Source organism: Adiantum capillus-veneris, chromosome 22 (assembly GCF_014529385.1).
Source record: "Adiantum capillus-veneris isolate H3 chromosome 22, ASM1452938v2, whole genome shotgun sequence".
Classification (NCBI taxonomy): domain Eukaryota; kingdom Viridiplantae; phylum Streptophyta; class Polypodiopsida; order Polypodiales; family Pteridaceae; genus Adiantum; species Adiantum capillus-veneris.
The window spans coordinates 99,187,212-99,200,980 of record NC_140952.1 but is presented as its reverse complement, the minus strand read 5'-3'; positions in this window follow the sequence as shown (position 1 = coordinate 99,200,980).

Here is a 13,769-nt window from a genome sequence, read left to right as displayed (position 1 = left end):
TATTGAAGATTTCTTCAAAACCCACTTTGGCATGTCCGGAGTTATGGTCTATGGAGCACATAGAGTGGGGAAGCAAGGAGCTCCTCGCTCGGGAGAACGGCCAATTGTATGCACCATGCCGGATGAGACCAAGCGAAAGATTATCCTTGATAATAGTTGGATCTATTTGAGGAATACAAAATGTTTTGTATGTGAAGATCGCACTATTAAGCAACAAAATATGCGTCGCAAGGCATATGAGGAAAAGAATAATAAAAACAAGGAAATCTCTCATGAAGAAAATGTGCCCAAGGAGGAGGCAAGTCTCTCAAGCAAATAGGGATGCGTGACCTATGAGACCGAGTTACAATTGAAAATATGCTTTTGGAATTGTAATGGATACCCATGGAATGCGGGGGTTGGCATTGATGAACTAACAAGCAAAGCCGATGTTATACTTCTTGTTGAAACTTGGGAGCATGATACACAAAGGATTAACGGCTTGGAGGATTACAATGTACATTCATTGATGTGGTCAAAGAATCTCAAGCAACGAAGAGGACAAGGAGGGTTAGCATGTATGGTTAAGAAAGGATTGGAAGATTTTGTATCAATTGTGAAAGATGACAAGTACAAACGTTATGTATGGCTGAAAATTATGACACCAAAAAGAGCACCCATTTTTGTAGCCGGTTGCTACATTCCTCATCATGATTCTCCCTTTTATGCTTGCATGGATAGAGATCAACCATTTTCTGATTTGGAAGAGGACATTGCTTATTTCAAAGGTGAAGGTGATGTTATTGTATTTGGGGATATGAATGCTCGCACAAAAACATTGCAACATGATACTCAACAATTTGATATGCCATACATTTCAAGGGAGTTGGAGGAAGTTCACTTGTATGATCGTACTTCAATGGATGAGAAAGAGCCGGATCACTATGGAAAGTTACTTTTACACATGTGTAATAGCACGGGTATGCTCATTGCCAATGGTGTATCTTTGTGGAGTGGAACCAATGGATTTACATGTAGAAGACATAATGGGGATAGTGTGATTGACTATATGCTACTCTCTAAAGCCATCATGTATCGCATAAAGAGTTTTATGTTTGGTCAATGGACCCCGGAATCTGACCATCGCACCTTATGTATTGACCTTTCATGTGGAGAAGCAACTAAGCATGATAATCTCAGCCAAAGGAAAGAGAAGTTATCACTATGTATGGATTTCAAACGGGCACCAATGTACATTGAAATGGTTGAGCAAAAATTATGGATGACAAAGCTTCAATGTGATGCACCATTGGAAACTAAATGGGAAGCTTTCAAGAAAGCTATTTGTTCTTGTGCGGAAGAATGCTTTGCCATAAAGCATCTCCATGGTATCAACAAAGATAGATCACGCAAAAGGTGGTTTGATAAAGAATGTCAAGATGCTCGAAAGTCCTTGATAAAGCTTGATGCAACTATGGACAAAGACAACTATCAAAGTCATTTGCATACATACAAGGCATTGATTCAAAAGAAGAGAAGAAGATGGGAAGTAAAGCAACAAGAATTTCAAGTCCAAGAAAAGGCACATGCATGTGGAAGATTTTGGAGAAACTTGAGAGGCAAGCGGGTTGAGAATTTTGGTAACTTGAGTTTAGTGGATATGTACACACATTGTAGGCAATTATATGAGCAAGAAAATACTGAAAAAATGCCATTTTATGGTTCACTCCCATGTATGCCATCTTTTTTTACTATTGAGGATGTATGCGGTGGGCTTGAAAAGTTGGCCACTCGCAAAGCGGGAGATCTTCAAGGTATCAAGCCGGAGATGATCAAATGGACGGGAGATTTTACCCATGAGTGGATGTGTGATATGTTCAACCTTGCACTTCAACATGGTATGCCTTATGATTGGAGTACTAATTGAGTTAAGCCTTTGCATAAAGGAGGGGATGTAAAGAATGTAATCAACTACCGGACTATAATGATTGGGTCTCTTATGGCAAAGTTATTTGGGTGCATAATGGAGATGAAATTGAGTGATTGGGCTGAAGAGAATGACAAGCGTGCAAAGGGACAAGCGGGTTTTCGTCGATGCCATAGCACCATTGATCATCTTGTCACTCTTCGTGTTCTCATGGAGGAAAGTCGGTTGAAAGGCAAGCGATTGTATTGTTGTTTTGTGGACTTTAAGAAAGCCTTTGATATGATTCCACGTAACAATTTGTGGAGAAGGATGGAAGAACTCCAAGTGCCAAGTGAGTTTATGCTTGCGGTTTCTCGAATCTATGAGAAGGTGATTTGTCAATTGCGCATGGGAAGAGAAATTTCAGAAATTTTTGTAAGCACTATTGGGGTTAAACAAGGATGTCCATTGTCACCAACTCTCTTTGGTCTATGCATCGATCAATTGGAACAAATGGTACTTGACTTTATGCAAGAAGAAGGCATTGAAGAGGTCACTATTTGCAATGCGGTAATCATGCTTTTGTTGTATGCGGATGATGTAGTGCTTCTAGCACACACTTTAGAAGATGCACAAAAGCTTATGGTTGTCCTTGAGAACTTTTGCTTGCATAGTGGGCTGATTGTAAATGAATCCAAAACAAAGGTTATGCTTGTGAAAACCAACCATAAGGAGAAGCCATGCATTGTGTACAACAACGAGACACTTGAAGTTGTTGAGAGCTTTAAGTACCTTGGCCTTGAGGTTCCATCCAATCACAAGTGGCATGAATGTGCTATGCGTCGTTTGGAAGCGGGAAAGAGAGCATATTATGCATTTGAGAACATGTGTAATGCGGGAAACATCAAGTGTTGGGTTCTCAAGAAGTATCTTTTTGATGCATTGGTGACACCGGTTCTTCTTTATGGAGTTGAAGTGTGGGGTGGGAGCATCTCAAAGTCTACTTGGAAAGAGTTTGAGAATGTCCAAAAGCGTTTTCTTACAAACTTTCTCCAAGTTAAGACACAAACACCATATATGCTCCTACTTCTTGAGTCGGGATCTCTTCCAATTGAGGTTATGGGCATGGAAAGGGTTGTGGAGTACATGATAAAGATGCGTCAAAACCCCTCACATCGACTTCCTACAATTGCATGGGAAGCAAGCAAAAAAGTTCAAAAGACGCATAAAAGCAAGATCTTGAGCACGGGATGGATGCAAGACATAAAGAAGTGGTTTGGGAGACGGGATGCATTACACTTGCTACATGATGCTTCAATTGACTCTCAAGTGAATGAAGCTTTTCTACAATGCCAATGTATTACGGCTTGGGAGAAATCCGGTGGGTCACGCTTCATACATTACACCACCTATATTGCCCCCAACTACAAAACCATGTTCTTCGCTGAGAGAGGAAACCGTACTCACACTTACATGCTTGAGCCTATTCCCTTGTCCGCGATACGCACTATCGCAGCAATTCGGCTTAGCTCCCATTTCCTTCGATGCGAGATAGGGCGTTGGGGCAATGGAGAAGAGTCAAATCGATTGTGCACATTATGCTCACTGCAAGTTCGAGAGTCTGAGTACCACACACTACTAGAGTGCTCAGCTTTTGATCACATCCGAACTTGCTTCTCTCACATTTTCAGCCATAACTTAGACCTACACACTTTCCTCTCCCAGCCAAAGTGTGGGCTCTCCATTGCGACTCTCATCACTACAATTTTGGAGCATCGAGAGTCACTCATCAGCCGTACACATACTACATCACATGTAACTTTGGTCCCATAGGTCATATTTGACCTCCGAGGACGATAATAAAATCTATCTATCTATCTATCTCTCTCTCTCTCTCTCTCTCTCTCTCTCTCTCTCTCTCTCTCTCTCTCTCTCTCTTAAAGTTCACTGATTTTGAGGTTTCTGTTCGTGTGTTGCTATCGATTTCTCACTTGGAGTGTCCAAGCCTGTTACAGTGGTATCAAAGCTCAGAAAGATTCTTCTTCTGCGGAGGATCCGATCCCTTCTGCAGCACACACAAATTCTCGAGGAGAACAAGTCGAGATTTTATCTGTATGTGAAAGAAGCTTCGTGTCCCGACCCCGGACTTATAAGCCACACCCACCCTTCGTACATGGCGCATTGGGCGCGCTCCCGTCTTCATCACTCTGTCTTAAGAACCCCAGATTACACATGGGTTCTTGCAGAGAGTTTGACAGACATAACACCTCTCGGGGGGGGAGGGCGAAGAAAAGTTGAAATCCGGGGCGGGAACATAAGAAAAGAATGAAGATTTGGACAAATTCTTGGTGGAAAAGTTTGTGAGAGCGGAGTATGACCGTCAACTGCACGTTTACACATGTGTGAAAAGAGTGATCTCCTCTCAGGTCGGAGGAAAGCTGAAACGATAGACGAGTGCGGAAAAGCGGAAGTTACACTTGCAGAAAGAGCTAGACAGAGCTCTTGACCAGTAGACAAGCCAGAGAGTTTCAGAGTTTCCAAAGAGCGCAGAAGAAAGCGAAAGACGAAAGCAGTACTGGTACTAGACTGTGTGGGGACCGACACTGATCAGATGAATGAAAGTACCGAACTTTGCAGAGCATAGGGCAAAGTGCGAGACCAAGAAGCCCTAATCTTCTTTGATGGAGGAGCCAAGGGAAACTTTATTTCACCCGAATTGGCGGCTCGACTTGGAATTACACGCGAGGAAATGGGGCCACAGGCAATGAATGTTCTAGCGGCACCAAGACAGGATCGCCATTTGTAAGGTGCAGCGGAAATGAATGTTGAACTTTGCTCAAGATGAGTGCTCCGAACTGTGCTCAAGGTTCCTTTTGTTCTTATGGAAGGGAGAGCCTTCCGTTCTTAATGAGAGAGTTCTATGATCACAAACAAAGTGAATGGACACTGTGCGTGCAAGTGTATGAGACTGAGAGATAGAGAGAGAAGAGAATACGACACCAGAGACGTTGTGAAACCCTCCTCCGAAGTCCCCACTCTCGTCAGCGAGAGTGGTCTACTATTGATTGCACAAACTGGTACAAACTGAATGCATGTGACTGATGCAAGTCTAGGCTAGGTCGATGTCGACGACGGGGATGGCGAGACCGATCTAAGGGCTGAAATCTGCTACTCTGTATCTGCTATCCAAAAACGCTAATGGCCGAATTCTGCTGTATCTGAAAACGTTGCCCTTGCTGGTCTTTATGGCTGAAACTGTCGGTGCTTATCTGTTGAAATTTGCTGATGCTAATGCTGAAAACGCCATGCACAAGGGAAGGCGATATGGCTCCAAAATGCTAGGGCTACAAATCTGAAAAATGCGATGGGATCTGCTGGCGATGAACCTCTTGCTGAAAACGCCAATGATTGGGGATCTATGGCGAGGCTTACTTGATGATGAAAACTCTAGGTTGATGGGGGTCTTTGCTTGGAGGGAAAACCACCAAGGTTCTTGTTGAGAAGTTGCGTGTTGAGCTTGGCTCCTGTTGCCTCTTCTGCCAAATAGTGCTAGCTTTGGTTTGCTTATATACAAACTTAGCAAAATTGCCCTACCTACTTTCCAACAAAAGTCACTTAAAAATAATAAGTGAAAAATGTCAAAAATAGGGAAAATAGGCCTATGAACTATACAAATGCTACTGATGGGATCTGACTGGAATCTGATGGTCATGCTGTGTGCAACCAGAGGATATGCATCTAATCTAAGTGTCAGGACATGCACGGTCTGCGAACAGACTCACAAAAGTGCCGGATCACTTCCTATTCTAGACTGACTTGACTGAATTGAATCCCGATCGTGTTGTAGCTTGTCCACGGACACATAGGGTTGGATGTGTCACGTAACATCTCCTCCTTTTCAAAGTGAGGTACTGGTACCGAACAGTATGGCGTCGAGGGAGATCGCCAATAGCATCCGGAATCCTGGAAGGGACTCTTCGCCGGCCCACTCTGATGTGTGGATCGTGCGGTACTTGAACTTCATAAAGGTCTGCAACGCTTGCTTCTTTGGGCCGCGCCGAAAGCGACACAAAGTCTTCTGTGGCTCCTTCAATGCTTCAACTTCGTCGAGAGTCATGCTTCTTTCTTCTTCAAGAATCTCCATGGCTGAAAATTCCTGAAACCATTTCCAACACAAAACCATGAACATACCTATTCCATGTAAAGTGAGTGAAAAAAATCTTGTCTTCCTAAAAGACTGTGCATGCAATGTAGATGAACAAAGAGACGGAGTGCCAAACCATTCACCACACACACGCAAACAATGAGATCGAATCTTTCTCTTGTGATCTAAAGCAATTAACTGTGGCAATTCACAACGGAAATGCCCATGCTTGGTGCTCATACTTTCATGTGCTCTTTCTACAAATGTGTCATGCCAAGGAAGAGACATGGAATGTGACTCCCGTGAATGCATACTTTTTAGCTTTTCATGAACAATCCGCATACATTCGTGCTCATTCATGAATGAAACGTGCTCAACGTAGAATATGCCATGCCTAGGAAAAGGGATCACATAAAGACACTAACGAAAATACAGGAAACGATCACGAATGAAACACTCGAACAATGCGTGCATATCAATCATGTGAACACATAATACTTCCTGTAAGGGTTCTTTGGACCTAGGCTCAAGAGCCAAGATCGGTTCTTCCTGAAGGGGTTCTTTGGACCTAGGCTCGAGAGCCAAGATCGATCCTTCGTGATTGATCGAATCTGCAACGAGGTTAGCTTCGCTAGAAAAAGCTTCAACTAACTCATCATCCTTGTGAACAATCACGTCATCTTCATGCAAATCATCATGCTTGTGAGAAATCACATCTTGATCATGCAAATCATCATGCTTGTCATTGTCATTCAAATCATCATCATGGAAATCATGTGTGTCATGCTTTGGAGAAGAAGAGACTAAGAGAGTCTCCTTTTCCCGAATCTCTTGCATCTGTGCCTGAACTTGAGAAAAGAGTCGCAAGAATTCTTTCATGTGTTGATCGCTCTTCTCTTGTCGTGCTTTGGTCTCGTGGTCATATTCTGCTTGTCTTGCTTTGTTCTCGCGATGTATGGCCGCCACTCTTTGTGTGTATTGACGCTCTCTATGGCTGCCATCTTTTCTTCGTGTTCACGCTCTATTTCTGCTTTTCGGTCTAACTTCTTGTCCATAAACAACTGCAGGAACTCCTCCATAGGAGTTAGTGCAATCCTTGACGTAGATGGGGAAGGGGGAGGGTCGGAAAAACCTCCTGGTGGGGAAAATTATTCTTCGCCTCTCTCATGCTCATCACCTCTAAGCGAAGTATCCATTCCGCTTCGAGTGATGACCATGCACTGAAGTCGTGGATTCTTGTGGTCTTGGGTTCTTAAGTTCACGAGGAACTTGGGTTCTTGGGGGTCTTGGTTCTTAAGGTTCTTGAGTTCTTAAGGTTCTTGCGGGTCTTGAGGGTCTTCTTTCACTTGCAATCTGTGTTCGAGAAGGATCTTCTCTTCACCCGAGTTCTGCTCTTTTCTGCGGGCGCACCCCTTGGCGGCCTTGCGCTCACGCCAAGGTTGCTTTTTCCCACCTCACGTCGATTGGCCGGCTGCTAAGTGCACGGTCCGTTCTCAATGAGTGAAAAGAGGCACAAGGGGAGGCTGGACAAGCCCTTCTTTCTTGGGTTTCCTGTCACTCTTCAAAAACACGATTAGGAATCGACACGCCCAAGAGTAACTTGGGTTCGTGCAACCTCAACAAGCAAAAAAAATCATGTGGTTCTTGTGGTTCTTTCCTTGAGTTATACAGAACACTGCCAAAGCTTTGATACCAATGTAAGGTGCAGCGGAAATGAATGTTGAACTTTGCTCAAGATGAATGCTCCGAACTGTGCTCAAGGTTCCTTTTGTTCTTATGGAAGGGAGAGCCTTCCATTCTTAATGAGAGAGTGCTATGATCACAAACAAAGTGAATGGACACTATGCGTGCAAGTGTATGAGACTGAGAGATAGAGAGAGAAGAGAATACGACACCAGAGACGTTGTAAAACCCTCCTCCGAAGATCCCACTCTCGTCGACGAGAGTGGTCTACTATTGATTGCACAAACTAGTACAAATTGAATGCATGTGAATGATGCAAGTTTAGGCTAGGTCGATGCCGACGACGGGGATGGCGAGACCGATCTAAGGGCTGAAATCTTCTACTCTTTATCTGTTGTCCAAAAACGCTAATGGCTGAATTCTGCTGCGGCTGAAAACGTTATGGAAAACGCTGCCCTTTCTGGTCTTTATGGCTGAAACTGTCGGTGCTTATCTGCTGAAATTTGCTGATGCTAATGCTGAAAACGCCATGCACAAGGGAGGGCGCAAAACGCTAGGGCTACAAATCTGGAAAACGCTAGATGATGGGATCTGCTGGCGATGAACCTCTTGCTGAAAACACCAATGATTGGGGATTTATGGCGAGGCTTACTTGATGATAAAAACGCTAGGTTGATGGGGGTCTTTGCTTGGAGGGAAAACCACCAAGGTTCTTGCTAAGAAGCTGCCTGTTGAGCTTGGCTCCTGTTGCCTCTTCTACCAAATAGTGCTAGCTTTGGTTTGCTTATATACAAACTTAGCAAAATTGCCCTACCTACTCTCGAATAAAAGTCACTTAAAAATTATAAGTGAAAAATGTCAAAAATAGGGAAAATAGGCCTATGCACTGTAAAAATGCTACTGATGGGATCTGGCTGGAATCTGATGGTCATGTTGTGTGCAACCAGAGGATATGTATCTAATCTAAGTGTCTGGACATGCACAGTCTGCGAACAGACTCACAAAAGTGCCAGATCACTTCCTATTCTAGACTGACTTGACTGAATTGAACCCTGATCATGCTGTAGCTTGTCCACGGACACATAGGGTTGGATGTGTCACGTGACACCATTACACCTGTCATTGGCAAACTACGTTTGCATTGTCAGGGGTATTTAGGACGCGAGGACTTTTACATCATGCTTTTGGAAGGGTGTGACGTCCTCCTAGGAACCCCTTGGCTCGACAAGGAGCGCCGTGGTAGATTATATGGCAAGGAAGGCCATGTTGAAGAATGAGAAGGGCAAAGAGATCGTACTTTATGTAAAACTTAGAGTCCGTCCCACTTGATGAAGTCCAATCTTTTTGTTTATTTGATTTTCTTGAAATAACTGAACGATGATCAAGGTCAAATATGTCTGACCTCGAAAAGGAACGGCAAGAATTTCTGCAAGCTCAAAGGTCAAATATGTCTGATCTCCAAAAGGAACAATAAGAATTTTTGCAAGCTCAGGCTGACTGTTGTTACCATATACATGTGGTAGTGATGTGTGTGAACACACTAGGACCGCCGGGGCATTTTTTCCCTCTTTAGGAGGTTTTTTCCCCCGTGCATTGTATATACGCCCATCACTCTAGGGCTATCTATCTTTCCATTGCACACTAAGTAACACACTCTCTATTGTGTGCCTTGAGCTTCCTTCGTCTTCTCCAAGCTGTGTGTGTTTCTCTGCAACCCTAATTCCAACAATTGGTATCAGAGCAAGTTACGTCCTCCCGGGCTTAGTCGTCAGCTGCTCCAGCACACGCCTGCTCACTTTCTCCGATTTCAGTGAGCTTTGGCGAGCGTTCGCAGGTCGACAAAAATTTTGGGAGGTCTCGAAGAGCTTGGTCTGCTCAGAATTTTGATTTGGGCTCATTTCGGCCTCCGTTTCCACTACAGACAGTACTGCACAGGCTATTTCATCATTTTGTGCAGAATTTTTGTCAGTGCCGTTTTCTGCATAACAGGTGGCTTATAGTCTTCTACGGTTTGTGCTATATAGCACAGGTTGTTCCCGCTCCGTTTCTCCTATTTTCGGGCAGTTTTCACATCAGGTGCAACATTTACCATGGCTGACAACAACAACACAGGTGTGTTCAAGATGTTTGCTGCTGAGGACAGGTTGGATGGGGACAACTACCCTATGTGGGCTTATATGATGCAACATGTTCTTGTGTCAAAGGGTGTCTGGAACATTGTGCAGGGCATTGATGTACGTCCAGGTTATGATGATGTAGGCGATGTTGAGGATGTTGCAGGTCTTGCTGCAAGGATTGCAGCTGTTAGAGTTGTTTTGCCTAGGGCAGAACAAGCTCGTTGGGATGTTCAGGATGCATAGGCTCATGCATTGATTGCGTTGTCTGTGAAGCGCACCGTTGTTCCTCACATCCGTTCAGCAAAATCTGCAAAACAGGCTTGGGATATTCTAGCAGGTCTTTATGCAAGCCGCAATGAGGCTAAAATTGCTTTGCTGCGTAAAGAGCTGGAGTCGAAGATTATGCATGAGAAAGATGATATGGACACTTTCCTTGCTAGTGTCAAGGATATCAATGAGCAGCTTATTTCTGCCGGTGAAGTCATTTCAGACAGTTCCCTTGTGCAGACTGTTCTTGATGCCTTACCAGATTCCTACCAGACTTTTGCTAGTACTTGGAGACTGATGACCCAAGGAAATCCTGAAGTTGTCAAGTTTGATGCATTATGCACATTACTGTTGCAAGAGTCACTTTCTAGAAAAAACAGGACTAGGCAGCGTGCAGTTGAACAGGCTTTTATTGCTTCTCAAAGAAAGGGTGGTAACAGTAATGCAGCCACTTCTTATGGTTCTGCTGCGAGTGGCAAAAATTTTGTTCTTAATGCTTCTGCTGGCAATACTTCGTCTGGCAATTCTGGTGATAAGGGCAAAAAGAAGATGCGTTGCCATTATTGTAAAGCCAATGATCACTTGATCAAGTCGTGTCCTAAGTTGAAGGCCAAAGAGGCTAAGAAGAAAGAGGGTGGTTCCACTGCAAATGCTGGTTCCACTACAAATGCAGCCATTGTTGAGTCTTCTGTGAAAGGAGACTGTGTTGCTGATGTTGATGCAGAATGGGCTTTTAGCGCAGAGTGCACTTACAATCCTGTTGTCCATGATGCATGCTTGTCAGTTGCTGCAGATTCACATGTGTGGTATTTCGACAGTGGTGCTACAAAGCACATTACCTCACATCGTGAATTGTTTACCTCTCTCGAGTCAGTCCCTCATGGGAATTCAGTCACTTGTGTCAACAACGCCTCTTATCCAATTCAGGGAGTTGGAAAGATTGTGCTCACTGCTGCTAATGGCAGTTCCTTCACACTAGTTGATGCACTTTATGTACCTGGGATCAAGAAGAATCTCTTATCTGTATCCACACTTGCTAGACTTGGACTTGTAGTCAAATTTGTGGATGACAGATGTACAGTTCATGATCTCAGTTTTGGTGATGAAATTGTTGCATCTGGGCTTTTGTGCCGTGGGCTGTATAAGCTCACTTTGTATGACAAGTGTGGACAAAATTTTGCAAATGCTGTTGCAGATTCAAGGGCTATTTCAGATGCAAAACTTTGGCATGCACGTTTTGGTCATCTGAATTTTGCCAGTTTGCTGCGTTTGCAGAAATCTGATATGGTTGCTTCTTTGCCACCTCTTGAAGCACCTGTCAAACATGTTTGTGAAGGCTGTATTTTGGGTAAGATGCAGCGTTCTAAGTTTCCAAAGGATGATTCAGTTCGAGCCACATGCAGGTTGCAACTTGTGCATAGTGATGTTTGTGGGCCCATGCAAACTCCGTCCTTGGGCAATTACCTGTACTTCGTGACTTTCATTGATGATTACTCCAGGCATGCATGGGTATTTCCGCTTAAAGCGAAGTCCGAAGTTTTTATGTGCTTCAAACAATTTCTGGCTATGGCTGAAAATGTCTCGAAATGTACTATGGGCACCCTCCATTCCGATCGAGGGGGGGAGTATATGTCTAATGAATTTAATGCATTTCTGGCTAGTCGTGAGATAAAACACCAATGTACAGTGCCTTATACGCCTCAGCAAAATGGTGTTGCTGAGAGGAAAAACAGGTCACTGACGGAAATTGCACGATGTATGGTCAAAAGTCAAGCTTTACCGCATTCTTTTTGGCTTGAGGCCATCATGTGTGCCACTTATGTACTTAACAGGTGTCCTACGAAAGCTTTGCAATCTATTACTCCATATGAAGCATGGCATGATAGAAAGCCTTCTATTGAGCACATGCGTGTTTTTGGCTGTTTGGCATATGCTTTGGTGCCACAAGTGCAATGCAGAAAATTGGATGATAAGGCTGTCAAATGTATTTTTGTTGGTTATAGTGCTGAAGCAAAGGTTACAGGTTGTATCATCCGCAAACAAAACGTATTCTGGTTTCCGGGATGTAGTGTTTGTGGAAGATTCTGTTCAGCCCTTGCTGTCATGTACTAGAGACAGTAATGTAAGCTCACAGGACATTTATGACACTTTGTTGCCTCTTTTCAGTGGTGGAAATACAAATGTAAGTTCCAATGAGGCAAATGTACAGCCTATGGGGGTTTCTGAAAATGTTCTAGATTAGCCTATTACTGCTGCAGATGTACATGATGTACTTGATGAGGAAAGTGCTGAAAATGAGCAGGCTAGAGGTATACCAAAATGGCTGGTGCACACTTTGTGTGACAGTAAATTGGATGCACCTTTGTCTAGTCGTACTCGTTTAGGCTCTCGCCATGCATCTTATGCATCAGATTGTTATGCTTTGGCTGTGTCTAGCTTACATGATGTTGAGGAGCCTCTGACTTTTGATGAAGCACAAAATTCAGAAAATTGGATGGCTACCATGCAATCAGAATCTGATGCACTTATAGAAAATGACACATGGACTTTATGTGATTTGCCTCCTGGCAAAAAGGCCATTGGTACGAAGTGGGTTTACAAGTTGAAACGCAAGCCGGATGGTGAGATCGATCGCCATAAGGCTCGACTTGTTGCAAAGGGTTATGCACAGCAAAAAGGCATAGGTTATGAAGAGACTTTTGCTCCCACTTGTCGTATGACTACTGTGTGTTTTCTATGTGCATTGGCAGCTCATTTTGGTTGGGATGTACATCAATCAGACATTGTTACTGCTTTCTTGAATGGTGACATATTTGAGAAAGTTTATGTAACGCAGCCTCGCGGTTTTGTCATAAAAGGACAAGAGGACAAAGTGTGCAAATGTAACAAGGCTTTGTATGGGTTGAAGCAATCTCCTCATGCTTGGTATGAGAAAGCTGACACTCATTTGGTCAAACAAGGCTTTCGTAACAGTCCAACAGAAAGCACATTGTATGTAAAGCATGAGGGTGATGTACTTCTCATTGTGGTTCTTTATGTTGATGATTTGTTGATCACTGGACCAAATGAGAGACATATTGCTGAATTTAAGGCTGATTTGAATGCTACTTTCAAGATGAAAGATTTGGGGCTGTTGCATCATTACTTGGGTATACAGTTTAAGCAGTGTGATGGTGGTATTGTCTTGTGTCAAAAAAGTTACATAGAGACATTGCTATGTAAGTTTGGACTTGAGGATTGCAAACCTATTGCCACTCCCATGGAAACAGGTTTGAAGTTAAGTCTACATGATGCTGGCGATCCTGCTGATGTCACTCTTTACCAAACTGCTGTTGGCTGCCTCATTTATGTATGCAACACGAGGCCGGATATTCAGTTTGCAGTCTCACAGGTCAGCAGATTTATGCATAGCCCAGGGTCTAAGCATTGGCAAGCTGTCAAGAGAATTTTTCGCTACCTTAGTGGCACTTTACATCTTGGCTTGTTTTATCCCAAGGGGGGATCATTGCCGCCAGAATTACATGCTTTTTCGGACTCAGATTGGGCTGGTTGTTTTGACACGCGAGTGTCCACAAGTGGTTTTTGTTTCATGCTTGGCAGTTCATGTATATCATGGTTGAGCAAGAAGCAACCTACTGTGGCCACTTCGAGTTGTGAGGCTGAGTACAGGGAA